The following is a 15,442-nucleotide window of genomic DNA, read 5'->3' as shown; positions in this document are numbered from 1 at the left end:
TGTTATTACGCGAATAAATTAAATTGAAAATGTTCCTTTAAATTTACAGAGTTAGACATTTTAGTGTCTATATTATTAAAATCCTTTTGTAATCATTGGAGAAATTAAATTTAAAATATTCATTACATTTTTTACAGAATTAGATATTTATTTAAGTGTCTATTTTATTATAAATCAACCGATAAACATCAAAGGATGTCTTGAGTATATCACGTAGCGTCGGAAAAGTCGATCCGAAGCAATTACTCGGCTTAAGAAATCTCCTGTGTGGAGAATTAAATTTGACAATGATGCTTACAAACTAGAAAAGACAATTGTACAGATTGTATATTAATTAGTAAAAATCTTTAAAAGAAAATAATGAGATTAAAACAAAAGAAGAAATAAAAAATATGATGAAATGAAAATGGTGCGCCAAGCCCTAGAAGAATTTAAAATTTTTATTTTAACATTTTTAGTGTAGGTAGGTATGCAGGTAGTGGTTAGAACGCGTGCATCTTAACCGATGATTTCGGGTTCAAACCCAGGCAGGCACCACTGAATTTTCATGTGCTTAATTTGTGTTTATAATTCATCTCGTGCTCGGCGGTGCGAATATTAAAGCGGGTTGAGCAAACTATCCAAACCTTAAATACAATTACATTATACAAATTAAGCTTATTAATTAGATTTTTTGAAAATTGTATGTCGCTTTTTATAACGTGAAGACATTGAAGATATTTATAATTTAGATCAAGTAAATTGTTAAGAAAGTTTCGTAATTTTAATTATTACAATTTCACGTATCAATCTTTAAATGCTGCCCAATTTATAATTCTCAGATTATTTATATAAATAGCATTCTTGCCACCATTCCACGCGGTTAAGATTTATACAGTAACTATTTTTAATTCATATTATGTATACATTTAGGCAATTAATGTTATTAATTCTTATGTTAATAATTTTTTTTTAATAGTATTAAAAAATAAATAACACAAACGGACCAACTAAGTTATCTTAGTGTGCGTGACAGCTACGCTTAACGTTTGACACTCGTCACTCGCCAAACGTCATTGTCTCAGTACTTAAAAGCCAGGGGAAATGAAAGGTTCAACCCCAAACGCATTTATGCAAATATTAATGACTTATATTATTCAAAAAATACATAACGATAGCGCGATTCAATCAACTACTAACGCCATCTAATTTTAGATAAAGCAATTAACACATCTTAAGAAGTTATTAGACACAATTATTAAGAAGTTATTAGACAGTCATACTACTTTACTTGTGTGCGCGCACTTAGTGACCAACAGCTGGCCACAATTTTTTTCGATACGTTCTCAGATTTCATTGTCTATCCATCCAAATAAATAATCAAATATGTAATTACATGGATATAGATATAATAAATAAAATTACTATATATACTACAATACATAAGATTAATATCGGTTTTAATCATCTATATTAAATTAAAAATATGTCATTAATTTCTAGAATGTTTCAGGTTCAAATGAATATGAGAAATTTATGTTTATTTAATATTATAGCTACCGCCCGCGGCTTCGCCCACGTGAGGGGAGTGTGTGGGTGTAGGGAAAGCCTTTTCCCTTTTCTGTACCCTTGTAAGCAAAATTTAATAATGATCGGTTGATCAATTAAGCCTTGAAAGCGTAACAAACAAATTTTCGCAATTATTTTTTTTGATTTACTAATAATAGTTAAAATAGTTTTTTTTTTTTCATTTTGATGTTTCTTCCATTGACCAATGATATCCGTTGCACAGCCTGAATTAGTACTTCATCCGTAGCTTTGTGAAGTGTCCTGTAGTATATTTGTTCGAAACAGCCCTAAATGAAAGTGCCCGGTAGACCGTGACGGTACGATTTTGACGCCTCTTCGATAATCGTCGGGAATTCACTCGATTAAATTTCGTGCTCTCGATTTAAGCAATTATTCGATTGGATAATACCGATCTCGAACGAGTTATATTTAACGGTTAAAATTTAATGTTTTATTATCAAACGATTTTGAACTGAAGAGAGATTAAAGATTTGGGATTCAAAGACAGCTTTGAAGCATGTTAATGTACTACTGCCAACTTTCAAAAACTAAAAGGCAATCATACCATTTGTACCCAAGGGTTTAGTCTTTATTTTTATATTGCAACCGCTAAAAGAAACAAATATACAATAATAACACATTAAACACACAAGAACGATAAACGTAAACATTACTGTCTAAAATGTTTTATCAATTTGTGTGTCAAATATAGAATGAGTCAGTTACTTTCCAGTGATGATTATGTTCCACTATTATGAATTTAAAAGATTTAGAACGTATCTTGTATGTATGTGGCAGATTTTGATCTAATTTATTCAGCTTTTGCTTAACATGTTAGCTTTTACTATCAACCACAACATAAATACTCTTTTCTCTGTCGCACCGCCAATTAATGGAACTCTTTACCAGCACACGTGTTATAAAAGGAGGGGTCTTATAACCTGGGTGCCTTCAAATGAGGCGTGAAGAGACATTGCCGGCATGGGTGACTAATTCAGCACATTCTTGCTGACTGTACTAGTCGTCTTCGCGTTTGGACTCCACTTCCACTTACCATCAGGTGGAGGGGAGTCAAATGTCTACCCGGGCAATATAAAAAAAAATACTAAGTGTCAATAACGCAATGGTTGACGAGTTGTCTAGCAATGTAAAAACTCGTTCTATTGTTGTCCCCGCTCTTTGCTTAAGCCTTAAGCTTAATTCGAAGTCCAAATATTAGACATTCTTTAAAATTAGACACCACAACTAGTCGTCAAAAAAAAAGAACCACAGAAAAATTTGATAACACCTAGATATGAAATTGTAATCTTCAGTTCAAATAGTCATGTTCTCAAAACTAAGCTATCACGATAGCCTGTCTCTTTCTACTTCTTCTCATTTCGAATTTATAGTCTTCTAATCTAGATTTAAACTATTAATCTCTGGAAGCTTTTCGAGTTATTTATAACATAATCGGTTCATTGTTTTGTAGATTCTACCTATGTATAAATAGACCAATATTTATACTATTTATAAATTAATTTAATTAAGAGAATGTATGAACATTGACTAGAAAAAAAAAAAATATATATATATTCTGAAGTCGGTTCCCTTTGCAAATATTGCTCTTTAATAGCCTAAAATGATTTTTAAGTTACTTTATAATTATTTTTAATGTCATAGTTATCATTATTTAAATGTTATATCGATAAATAATTCTTGGCCGGATATTACGAAATTTATGGATTACGCAAACAGGCGAGAACGGCAGAACGGGTTTTAATGTAATTTGGAAATGAGATAGATTTTAGTTTGGAATACCACATAGGTTACTTTTTATCCCTAACACTTACGAGCAAAGCCCTCAACACACGCGTTAACTAGTCAGACATAAATAATTAAGAAATCTTATTTTCCGCAAATGTAGAGAGTTTTTACATGATGGTAGGATTTTGTGCAAGGCCGTCTAGATCGGCACCACCCACTCGTCAGATATTCTACAGCCAAACAGCAGTACTTAGTATTGTTGTGTTCCGGTTTAAAGGGTGAGTGAGCCAGTGTAACTACAGGCACAAGAGACATAACATCTTAGCTCCCAAGGTTGATGGCGCATTGGTGTAATGTAGGGAAAGATTATTATTTCTTACATCGTCGATGTCTATGGTTGGTGTTCACTTACCATCAGGTGGCACATTTGTCCGTCCGCCAGACTATTACAAAAAAAAAATGCTGAAAAGTTTTCTCTATAGCAGCCAAAAGCTAGTAAATTGACTGTATTTACATTTCCATGCCTCAGAACGCCTCTCTCCGATCGTACCCGATTGCTATCCCATAGGACTATACACACGACTGTACACCTCTGTTTGCGCCTTCACTTGTGGAATACATCCTGCGTAGTTGATTAGTTTCCCTTTGGAATATCTGAAATATTCATAATACATCGAAATTACGTTTAGATCGAGCTCTATCTTGTATCAATTACTTAATTTAATTATATTAGCTACATAATGAAAGTACACTAACAAAATAATAACACAAATTAATCTATTATATATTTCTCTATGTTTTATTACCCTGTGTACAGCCGTGTGCGTGTGTGTGTGTATGTGTGTGTATACATTTATTTTAATCAGATTATACAGTATTGTTCACGTGTTAATATTAAATGTTTGATTGTAGATATATCGTTATTTATTTTTAGTTCTATATATATAAAAAAAACTAAACGATTATTTATTCGAATTTCGAATATTGTTGCTTAGATAGAAATGTCATTATTTTACCGAGCTTCGGTAAAATTAGGGTAAAGCTGGAGTTTTGGATGAACCTTCTTTTTGTGGTTCTAAACAAAATCCCAAAAAGTCCCCATTGATCCATGTGCCGCTAAGAAAGATATCCAGGGTCAAAGGTCACGACAAAAAGTTTTTTGCGATAATTTTGAATAAAATTGTATTTATTAAATTTGAAGCTAATAAAATTTCCATTAAAAAAGATAATATCACATTTTCTCGGGAATCCACTCGTTTTCATGTCTTTATTCGCTGGACTAGATAAACGGTTGTAACGTCATCTATTAAATTTGTTGATAGAGTATTTTGTGATGTCGTGTCGTGTGATTTTCGTATTGAATGCAAATGAGAACAAAAGGCTCGTAACTGAATAGTAGGAAACAATTATCCGCTGATCTTTGAGAAAGAAATCACTGCTATCAGAGAATCGATGTTGATATTGATAAAATTAATTACTCTACGTATTTTACTTTAAATATTTAATTTCTTTTGTAGCTCTACTATCTTTAAGTAACAACCTATCTACAATAACAATGTTTTTTTATCACAGAAGAATAATAAGTATTTAATCGTAATAACAGTAGACCCCAGATTAAGAATGAAATGGTAGTTTGTCTTTCAGAGAACGCTAAGAATTTCTTTCATTCTATTGTAGAAACAGAATTTAATACCCGTATCTAGGGCATCCTGAGTGACGTATCTATTTGTATCTAGACCTAAGTGTTAGATTGAAATACATTTCAATGGGCTATTTTAAAAGTTCTTCTGTATAGAAATAGCAGACACATTTCGCGAATGGAGAATCTCGTCTTCAGAATTTTGAAATAGATATGAATTTTGGCTTAAATCTTTTTAATTTAAGATTATTTGATTCATAAAATCTGCTATGATTTTAAAGCCTTGTTGGTCTAGGGATAAGATATAAGGCCGAAAATAGGGTTTTTCTGAACAGAATTTCTCAATGGAATCTCGGAGTCTGAAAATCTTAAAGATGAATGTATATGCTCTTCTGTGCACGTAAAGCCGTTGGTTTGCACCTGGATTTTTTCCGGTCGTTTCAGATTTACCGTTCCTTTAGATTATGAGAGTGAGGGAACATAGAGTGCACCTGTGTTTGCATATACAGGAACAGCCTGTATACTCCCTAGTGCTGGGCTCCATCCCGCTCCTCCAAAGCTCACACATGTGGTAGAAATTTGTTGATATTATACACATGTCGGCTTACTCAAGATGTTTTCCTCCACCGCCGAGCACTAGATGAATTATAAACATAAATTAAGTAAATGAAAATTCAGTGGTGCTGGCCTGAGTTTGAACCTGCAATCATCGATTAAGATGAACTTGTTCTAACCACTGGACCATCTTGGCTCGGTTTGCGTATACATTTATGCACTATAATATGTCCTGCATACTTGTCTAGTCTCTCGTGAGATTGGATTGAAATCAGTTAGGACGACATCATCACATTTAATATACTTTTCAATTACGTCATATTGTATAACATTGCGAACAATTCCAGGTCTCTATGTTTATTTTTATTAAATAAAGATGTATCTTGGATTGGAAAAGTAGATTACACAAAAGTGTTTCTTATTTTACTTTTATCTCACGAGTGCTTCAAACCTGAACACAAGTAAATACAAATAAGTAAATATTGGACAACATCACATACATTACTTTGATTTCAATGTAAGTAGCTAAAACGCTTGTGATATGGAAAATCAGAAGTAACGACGGTACCACAAACACCCAGACCAAGACAACATAGGAAACTAATGAACTTTTTCTATACCGCCTCGGCCGAGAGTCGAACCTGGGACCTCGTGGCGTACCCATGAAAACCGTTGTACACACTACTCGACCACGGAGTTTGTCAGTAATATTAAATATTGCCCTTTGGCGGTAGAATATTTATTAAATAAATTACGTTTATTATAAAAGTTTTTCCGTAGAGAAATCAATATCAGAAAGAAGACATTTTGTATCTGGAAGTTACCAATATTAAATGTGCTCGGTAAACACATTAAGCTGTCCTATTAAATACTAGTTGTCACCCGCGGCTTCGCTCGCGTTTGTCATGTGTTCAAGTTTGCTTCATACCGAATTTCGTCAAATTCGGTTCATTAGTTTGGTAGGGAAAGAGCGACAGACAGACAGATATAGTATACAGAGTTACTTTTACATTTCGTCGTCACGCCTGCTAAAGTCGCTGTGTGTTTTTTTCTCATTTTTAGAATCTTATGCTGTTTTAATCGTTATTTCAATTTATGTAGCTGTCGATGTATGAACGTCACATAGCTAAATTTTAAAACTTTTAAATTATTGAAGTTATCACAAAACTGGTTTTACTGTACGTGCGTATTGAAATAATGATTAAAACGGCATAACAATCTAAAAATAAAAAAAAAAACACTAAGTGACTTTTGCAGACGCATCGACGATTTATAATATTAGTATAGATTAAACTCTTATTCACATTATATTGAACGTACATATATTTTTTGAGATAAGAGCCGAGGTAGCCCAGTGGTTAGAACGCGTGCATCTTAACCGATGATTTCGGGTTCAAGCCCAGGCAGGCACCACTGAATTTTCATGTGCTTAATTTGTGTTTATAATTCATCTCGTGCTCGGCGGTGAAGGAAAACATCGTGAGGGAACCTGCATGTGTCTAACTTCAACGAAATTCTGCCACATGTGTATTCCACAAACCCGCATTGGAGCAGCGTGGTGGAATATGCTCTAAACCTTCTCCTCAAGGGAGATTAGCCCTAATATTCAAATTTTAGTTCATTGCTGCAAATTTTCGGCTTAAAGAACACTTGACGTTTCAAAAGTTCTTGTAAAATAGTATTTCGATTTAAAAATATGTTAAATACGATGCTAACAACATATTCTAGTTTCTCAACCATTGTTATATAACGTCCATATGTTAGACGAAATCTTCGTCAAAGACAGGCAGACTTTCTCATAAGACTTTATACTAAACACAGTTCTCAGTAGAATAAAATACGCAGTACGATGCATCAATTTTATTACCTTACCTTACTAAGTAAAAGTTTTATAAATTTACTTATCTATGTCTCGACTTTGCAAAGGTTTCAAGTTCATACAGAAACGCAGTATTTCTTTTCAATTTTCACACAAAACATGGCACTTTCATGACGTAATATTCCTTTACCTTAGACTTTGTGACCAAATGATACATTATTTGTGATTTCATTATTCAATTGCAAAATTAATCTTTTTATTTTCGTTCTCAGTCGTGTATCTTTTAGCAATAGCTTTTTATATAAAAAATATTTGTCTAATATATAGTTAAAGTAGGTATTACTAAAAAAATCTCCCCATTTATTGGTGTGAATATCTTGGTTTGCAGTACGGAACATCACAGATAACTCGAGAAAGAAATTTCCTATTAAATTTACCTTCAACTGCATCTCCAACTTTAGATTGCGTAAGTTTATTTATCCCTCATGATATATATAAATCATAATCCAACTGTTCAACTTACATAGATGGCCTAGTTCATAAAACGCTTTCCTTTCAACCGAAGATCGTGGGTTCAATTTCAAAGCTATTATGATTTTGCAATGTGCTTAATTTGTGTTCATAATTCATCCCCTGTTTAGTGATGAAGGATATTGAGGCCTGCCCTAAGCTAAATTGGAGTTTTGTAGTGTTGTAATTCACTGCCCTGCGTTGCGTCACTTAAGGACTACTTTTAAATAGTCCTATTATTGAACCTATCTCGGGAGGAAACTATTTAACAAAAAGATTACCAGTAAATAATAATTTAAAAAAAAAACTAGAGCCTACAAGTTACTTGTAAATCAATTTGCATATAGCTTACAAAAAAATAAATGTGCCATATTTACATGTAATAGTAATTATTTTAAGTTATAATTCCTTTTATAATACAAAAATATTTTTTTAACTTATTTTACTGATATATTTACTGATAACATTTGTAAGTTTAAAATAAAAAAAAATAATTAAATAATATTTAAAACAAAAGTTAGGTAATTGTTCCTTTTTTACTAACTAATGTTGCATTAAGTCTTTACTAATTATCGCCTGCGGATTTGTTCGTTTTATTGTTTGGTCGGCACGAGTTCGGTATGATAAAACGATGTCATCCCTTGGGATTCAAGCTTGGCCCATACCAAATCTAATCAAATTTGATTCAGTACAGATACATACACAGACGGATATACTTAAATATTTATAATATTAGTATAGATGTTGTAACGGCATGATTAGCAGATTCTACCTAGAATAATCTACGTTCCGAACCGGTGGTAGCTTCACTTATTGTAGTTTGTTAAATGACGATTCAAAAGTGCTCGTAAAAGCCTACTTGAATGAAGAATATTTTGATTTATACTTGGATACAGTGCATACTTTTTTGGTATTCTATTAATTCGCTTTTTTTTTGCAAACAAAATCGAACTAAGGTCGTAGGTAAAACGGAACGTAAAACGCCACATAATGTATAAACATCTCCGTAAATTTAATACCTAAGACCACTGGAGCGCGTAATTAGACGTAGCGTTGGCATAAAAAGCTTTATTTAATTTATGTACCAGGTATATTGTTTCTATTTTTTTATTTAGAATATTATCTACATTTTTTTATCTTTTATGTTAATATGAAGCAAATGTGAACGCGTGCATCTTAACCGATGATTTCGGGTTCAAGCCCAGACCACTGAATTTTCATGTGCTTAATTTGTGTTTATAATTCATCGCGTGCTCGGCGGTGAGGTACATCGTACATATGATTGTTGTGAGGTAAAACATCGTGAGGAAACCTGGATGTGTCTAATTTCAACGAAATTCTGCCACATGTGTATTTCACCAACCCGCATTGAATCAGCGTGGTGGAATATGCTCCAAACCTTCTTCTCAAATGGAGTTGAGCCCTTAGCCCAGCAGTGGGAAATTTACAATCTGTTAATGTATGTAAAAAAATTAAAAATTTTAATTTACTAAATTTTGTTTACATGGGTGTTTATTTTGTTTATAAAATAGGGAGATGGACTGACAAATGAACCGTGTAAGTGTTCGTCACAGCTTATTGACATTGGTGCTGTTGGAAATATAACATTGCTTAAATCGCCAATGTACCACCAACCTTGGAAGCTGAGATGTTACGTCCCTTGTACACGTAGTTACACAACCACCATTTAAACCGAAAAACAACAATACTGAGTACTGTATTTGTCAGTGAAATATCTAATGAGTCGATCGTACCTACACAGTCTGCCTCAAAGCCCTACCAGTAGAAGTATGTGTAATATGTTTATATGAATATATAATATCCGTCTTTATGGCTTGAATTATTAGTTAAATTAAATTAAAATAAATGCTCGAAATCTATGTATGTCTATTACAGTTAAGGCATCTTAATAACTGAAGGATAACATCATGAGTGTATACCCAGACTATAAAACAAAAAGCTCACGGAGCGTGTGGAACAATATAGTGATGCGACCAAAGCGAATACAAAGTAAAAAGCTTATGCAAATTCCTAATTCTAAAAGAATGAATGTACCGTTTTAAATTAAATCATTTTTTTTTATTTAATATAGCGTCATCATCATCGTAAGACTTACTTATTGATTGTCAAATTATAAACTCACACCAAATAAAATTATTACTTTCCATTAGAAATTCGACCAATTATTCGACCAATTATTTATAAGTATTAACTGTTAAAAGTTGGTTAAATTTAAATCAAAATAAAATATAATATTATAAATTCATATCATCCACAGATAAAATGTTAAATACAATACCCTTAACGAAGATCAAGACCAGAAGACAGATAATAAAAGAATTTTTTGGCTTAAATCCAAATAAGTAAGAGGAAAACTAAAGACAATAACGACATAACTATATCTCACAATGAAGTTCTCGTTCCAAAGACACGAGAAACGTCAGTTGAATGACTTAACTTGTTCCGTCCTATTTCGCAATAAAATGTAATAAATGGTGGAAAATAGAAAAAAATAAAGTTTCAGGATTAAATTTAAAATAATATTTTTTTTATATTTTGTATAAAGGCAACATTAATACTGAAAACAATTTTATGAGTCAAATTTTATGTTTAAGACAGATTATAAGTAGGCGTGCACTAACCACGGTATTAAGAAAATAATATTTATTTATAAATTATTTTAAATGTATATTTAAATATTGGACATATAGATTAATGCAAGATTTGAGACTCTATTTATAGTTCGGCAATTTTTTTTCTCTTTTCAAAGAGTTTTGGACCTTAATAGCATATTTAATATATTTATTAAATATGCTATTAAGGTAATTATTTCTTCTTTAATTCAGTCGTGTTTTTTTTTCTAGATACTTGTTCTCATACAAAATGCCTCAAGTAGAGGTTTTACTCCAAACTCAAAACAATAACCAAATAAAAAACAAAACCCTTTTTATGCTGGGTAATGCATTTATCAGAGTATATGAGACCCATTAAAAAACCATCGGTACCCAATCCGGATATCCTGGGAGCGTCATGAGGTCGCTTCCGTGACGACCCGACGACTAGCCTTTGCTGCAATAGCTAAGAGGTTGGAAAAAAAATTAACCAAGGCATTTCAAGATTAAAAAAAAAAACACGACTCACTGACAGTCACGGTTTGTGCGGGAATTATGATTAATTTTCATTTTTATAATGGAAATTAAAAGTAAATAACAAGTAAAAAGAAAAAAAATTGCCTATATTATAAAATACAATTGAAAAACAAATAAAAATAACTCTGGTAAGTCTACTTTGAAAATGTAATGTTTTTTTTTTATCATTTTATTGTTTTTCAGTCGGTACCAACACGTCTCATTAAAAGTGATCACGACCGCATGAAATGTACCGACGCGTGTCGCGGAACATTGAAACACGATCGTGTTACTATATTCAATAATTATAATTAGGAATCTTGAAACGAATACCTACTAAAAATATTAAGTTGATAATATTTTTATATGGATAAAATAATGATAGCAATATTTAGTTCCTAGATATGACGATAATGATAATGTCGTCCTAACCGATTTAAGCCACGGCAATCAATCTTAAGAGAGGTACCCAACACTCAGGATATTGCCTTACTGCCATAACCCGATGAAACATGAAACCCGATACTACCGCAACGAGTTTAGGCGCAGAACCAATGTCTTTATGGTCTTTGTGAGACATGGGAATATACACACATCCAACTTCTAGATCCCAAAATATTACCAAGGCTTTTTCCACAAAAAAACTCAATTACTTTTATTGTCACGACCTGGGACTTAAGTCTAGGACCCTGAGATCTACGTCCATATCTCTTGCCACTAATGAAATATGCTGAAAACTGAATTAAACTGATTCAGCAAATTATCGATAGAATTTTAAAGTTCTGAAGTTAGTAGAAGAATTCTCGTGCCTCAAAGAGCACGTAAAGCTGTTTATACTGAGTCTGAATTCCCTCCGGTGATAAGTTTAAAGTCAAAATAACAAAATTGTCAGTGCCTACTAAGCGTGAATCTTTATTTATCAAATATAGGAAAACTTAATAACAAAAATTACATTTTTTGGAAAAGACCTTTGACATGTATATTGGGAAAAAATTTTTGGAATAAGATCCAATTCTTATCCGCTACGAAAACGCTCCAGCTCAACAGCTCTCAGTAGCAGTTGGATATTCATTAGTAGTTACATTCTTACTACTGTTCTAGAGTATATCTTACAGTTAGCTAGCGTAATGTTCAGAATTATGGATAATGACTTTATACAAGCACAGTCTTAGTTGATAATTGGAAACAAAACATTATAAATCAACATCCATGTATTAAGTGACAAAGACCTCTCTTAGTCAAGCATTTTTATAGTAACTATTGAAAAGCTTAGTGTTAGCAATTGTAATTTCAGTAGTTCGGGATGGCAAAATAAAATTATGTTGTGCAATGATGTTTCAATCTCTCTCTATATTTTTACAATGATCCCAATCATCCAATTGTTTTCCTTATCACAGCTCAATCACTTTTAAAATAACAAATAGTGTTACATGCCAGTTTTATATGTTATTTATCATATAAAATAATATTAACTAAAGTTGTACAAATTATCGATCAATTAATTACAATAATAATTGTATATATTTATAATATGTAATAATAATAATGTGATATTATTAATGATATAATTAATTATGATATCCTATGACGTAGCACCGTATTGGAGGCTAGGGCTAGTCTCGTAACACAATACAAAAAAGTTAATCGGGATTGATTGTTAATCACTTTTCGTCTCGTAAAATAATTTTGGCAAAAAATAATTGTTAGATACATGCTAATTCATAATTGTATAATCTTCAATAAAATTTGATATTTATTTACATAAAAATTATAAACTTTTAGATCTTAATAACATACAAATAAAAATTAAATAGTTACTGTTTTTCCCAGTTGAATCGCAATTCTGATTATCTGGTCAAAAAATAAACCAGCCCGTCACCAGTGGAGGCAATAAGTCGAGGTGTCATTTTTAAACAAATGTTTTTGCGCTATTACTCCAAGGTCCACGAGTTTCAACCGTAAACACATAATTTGGAATAAGACGAATATTTGGGTCGTATTATAAATATTTATCTTTTCTATAGCGATAACGGTCAAATTTTGACCATCGTGGTGCGAAAAATAGTATTTGTAATTTTGTTATCTAAATTCCTATTAAATATTATAATATTAATACCAAGATAGAATTATCGAAGGTCTCTAAATCAGTTATGGTTATTTGAATGCAAATTCTAGAGATAGTCGTTAGAGCAATTTTATTTTACTGACATGCGACTATTTTGTCGCAAGCTCTTACGACACAGTTGGAAAGTATGTTCATTGTAAAGAGAATGAAAAAGCCTGTTTGAAGTATGAGTGCGGGGTTCATGTTACGCTTGTTATGTTTTTACCGACAACTTTTATACTCCTGCATGAGCGCTCACTCTGGCTCACTGCTTCAAACATAAAAATATTAAGTATTGTTATTCAGCGGTAGAATATTTAACCTACCCAGAAGAATCTGGCCAAGTAAGGGGAAACGTAATAATTCTCTAACGGGATTCTCTTTACTTGGAGTGCAATAAAAACCTAAAAACATTATTATAATTTTCTATTATAAGCTTATTAGTAAGCATATATTTATAACTGTTAGAATTTGAATAGATGGTTCGAAATTTGGTTAAGACAGTTATAAAGAAGCATTATGGTAAATATGAACTAATTATTTATTTTATAATTCTATTGTCGCAAGTCTACGACTTTTCAATTCTATGGAGCCACTCTATATTTTGAATTGTAAATTACTCTAAGCGTATAATTTCATCGACGTATTAGTCAGGTGAGATATTAACCTTTGTTTACAGGATTTTGTAATGAATTCGAACCTCAAAATTGTGTTCATAAAAGTTTATGACTAAATGTTATTTACTGAAAAATATGAAGAGCCTGTAAATACACTATGTAGGGCTCCCTTCCCTCCGAGGAGAAGGTTTTGAAGCTGATTCTACCACGCTGCTCTAAAGCGAGTTGTGCTATTATTATTACAAATTGTACAGTAAACGATATTCGCACAATTTTAAATAACACAATTAAAAAAAAAATTTTGATTACGTCATATCAAAGCACAATTACTACTGCACTATCAGTATTTCGGTTAGGTTCGGGTAGATTATAATCTACCGAAAATTAATGCGTTAAATTGTAAGCAGTATGTTACGGTTCAATCTTTCGACAGTTCACTATCTCGCAAGATAGATTATAATCTCACAGTATTGACAATTATACGGTGACATACCGATATCGTAAATAAATGATCGTGATAGATGAAGTGAGTAGATAAAATCTTATTAAATCTTATTTTTTCTAAATTGTTTATACTATGTTTAACGTTAGCTCCGACAAAGGACGAATAAAATCCGCCGCTTTGATCGTAATGTAGCAAGCACCACATCGTGTCTATGTCGGTGTTGAGTGACGACTAATACCGCCGCGCGGCGTTGCCCTTTTTATAGGTTTTAATATCTGTGTGATTAAGTTAGTTCGTAAAATTATTTTTTTTATATTTGTTAAATTGATAATCTTATCAGTCTTATATAAACGAGTATTAGTTTTTGTTTTATTTAAAGTAATGACGTCCCCGCCATTCAGTATATAATATTTCGTGTCTATAGCTATAGACTGTTGAGGAGTTCCTCCACCTGGAGCCAATCCAGGGCTTACAATCAAGTCATGTCTAACATCAATATTCACTGTCATTGGAATTGAACCAGCACGTGGTCAAATCTCCGTGGAATAGGAGAAAGTGTTTCCAATCCAGCGTGCAAGATTTGATCTAGACAAACCAATATTGCATGTTAAATAACTGTGGTTGTTGGTGTTTAGTTTAATGTGGTCCGACGACCTGGTGAAGGTCGCGGGAAGCCGCTGGTTGCGGGCTGCACAAGACCGGTCGTTGTGGCGATCTTTGGGGGAGGCCTATGTCCAGCAGTGGACGTCCTTCGGCTGATAGATGATGAGATGAAATAAATGTAAATATAAAAAAAGAAAAAAAATACTTATTCATACAGATGCTGTATATATATTTTTATCAAATTCAATTGATATAAAAGAGATATTAATATATATAAATAAATAACTATAACATACACACCATTTAAAAATATATATATATAATAGATTTTTATATTTTTACACACATTTTCCAAAGTAATCAACGAAGCTTCCGAGGAATATATGTTAAAAATTCATATTTTACAATGAATTTTAAATCGCGTACAAAGCATTGTAAAAATATCCGATATCAAAAAGTACTATTGAGAAACAACTCGATTGAGTTTATTAAAATAAGGTTTTATATATTCTACAAAATTTTTAAATTAAAGTATTTGTTGCGTAAATTTGTAATATAACGATATAGTTTATATTGTTCCGTATTCGAAAATAATTAAAAAAATAAGTTAATAGTTATTTGACACGTGCTTAATAATTAGAAATAATTAATATAAATAAATTATTATTATAAACGATACAACATTCTAAATATAATAAAAAAAACTATGATACTTTACTTGATACTTT

The sequence above is a fragment of the Vanessa atalanta genome, chromosome 23 (assembly GCF_905147765.1).
Source record: "Vanessa atalanta chromosome 23, ilVanAtal1.2, whole genome shotgun sequence".
NCBI classification, from domain to species: Eukaryota; Metazoa; Arthropoda; class Insecta; order Lepidoptera; family Nymphalidae; genus Vanessa; species Vanessa atalanta.
This window is presented reverse-complemented; position numbering follows the sequence as displayed.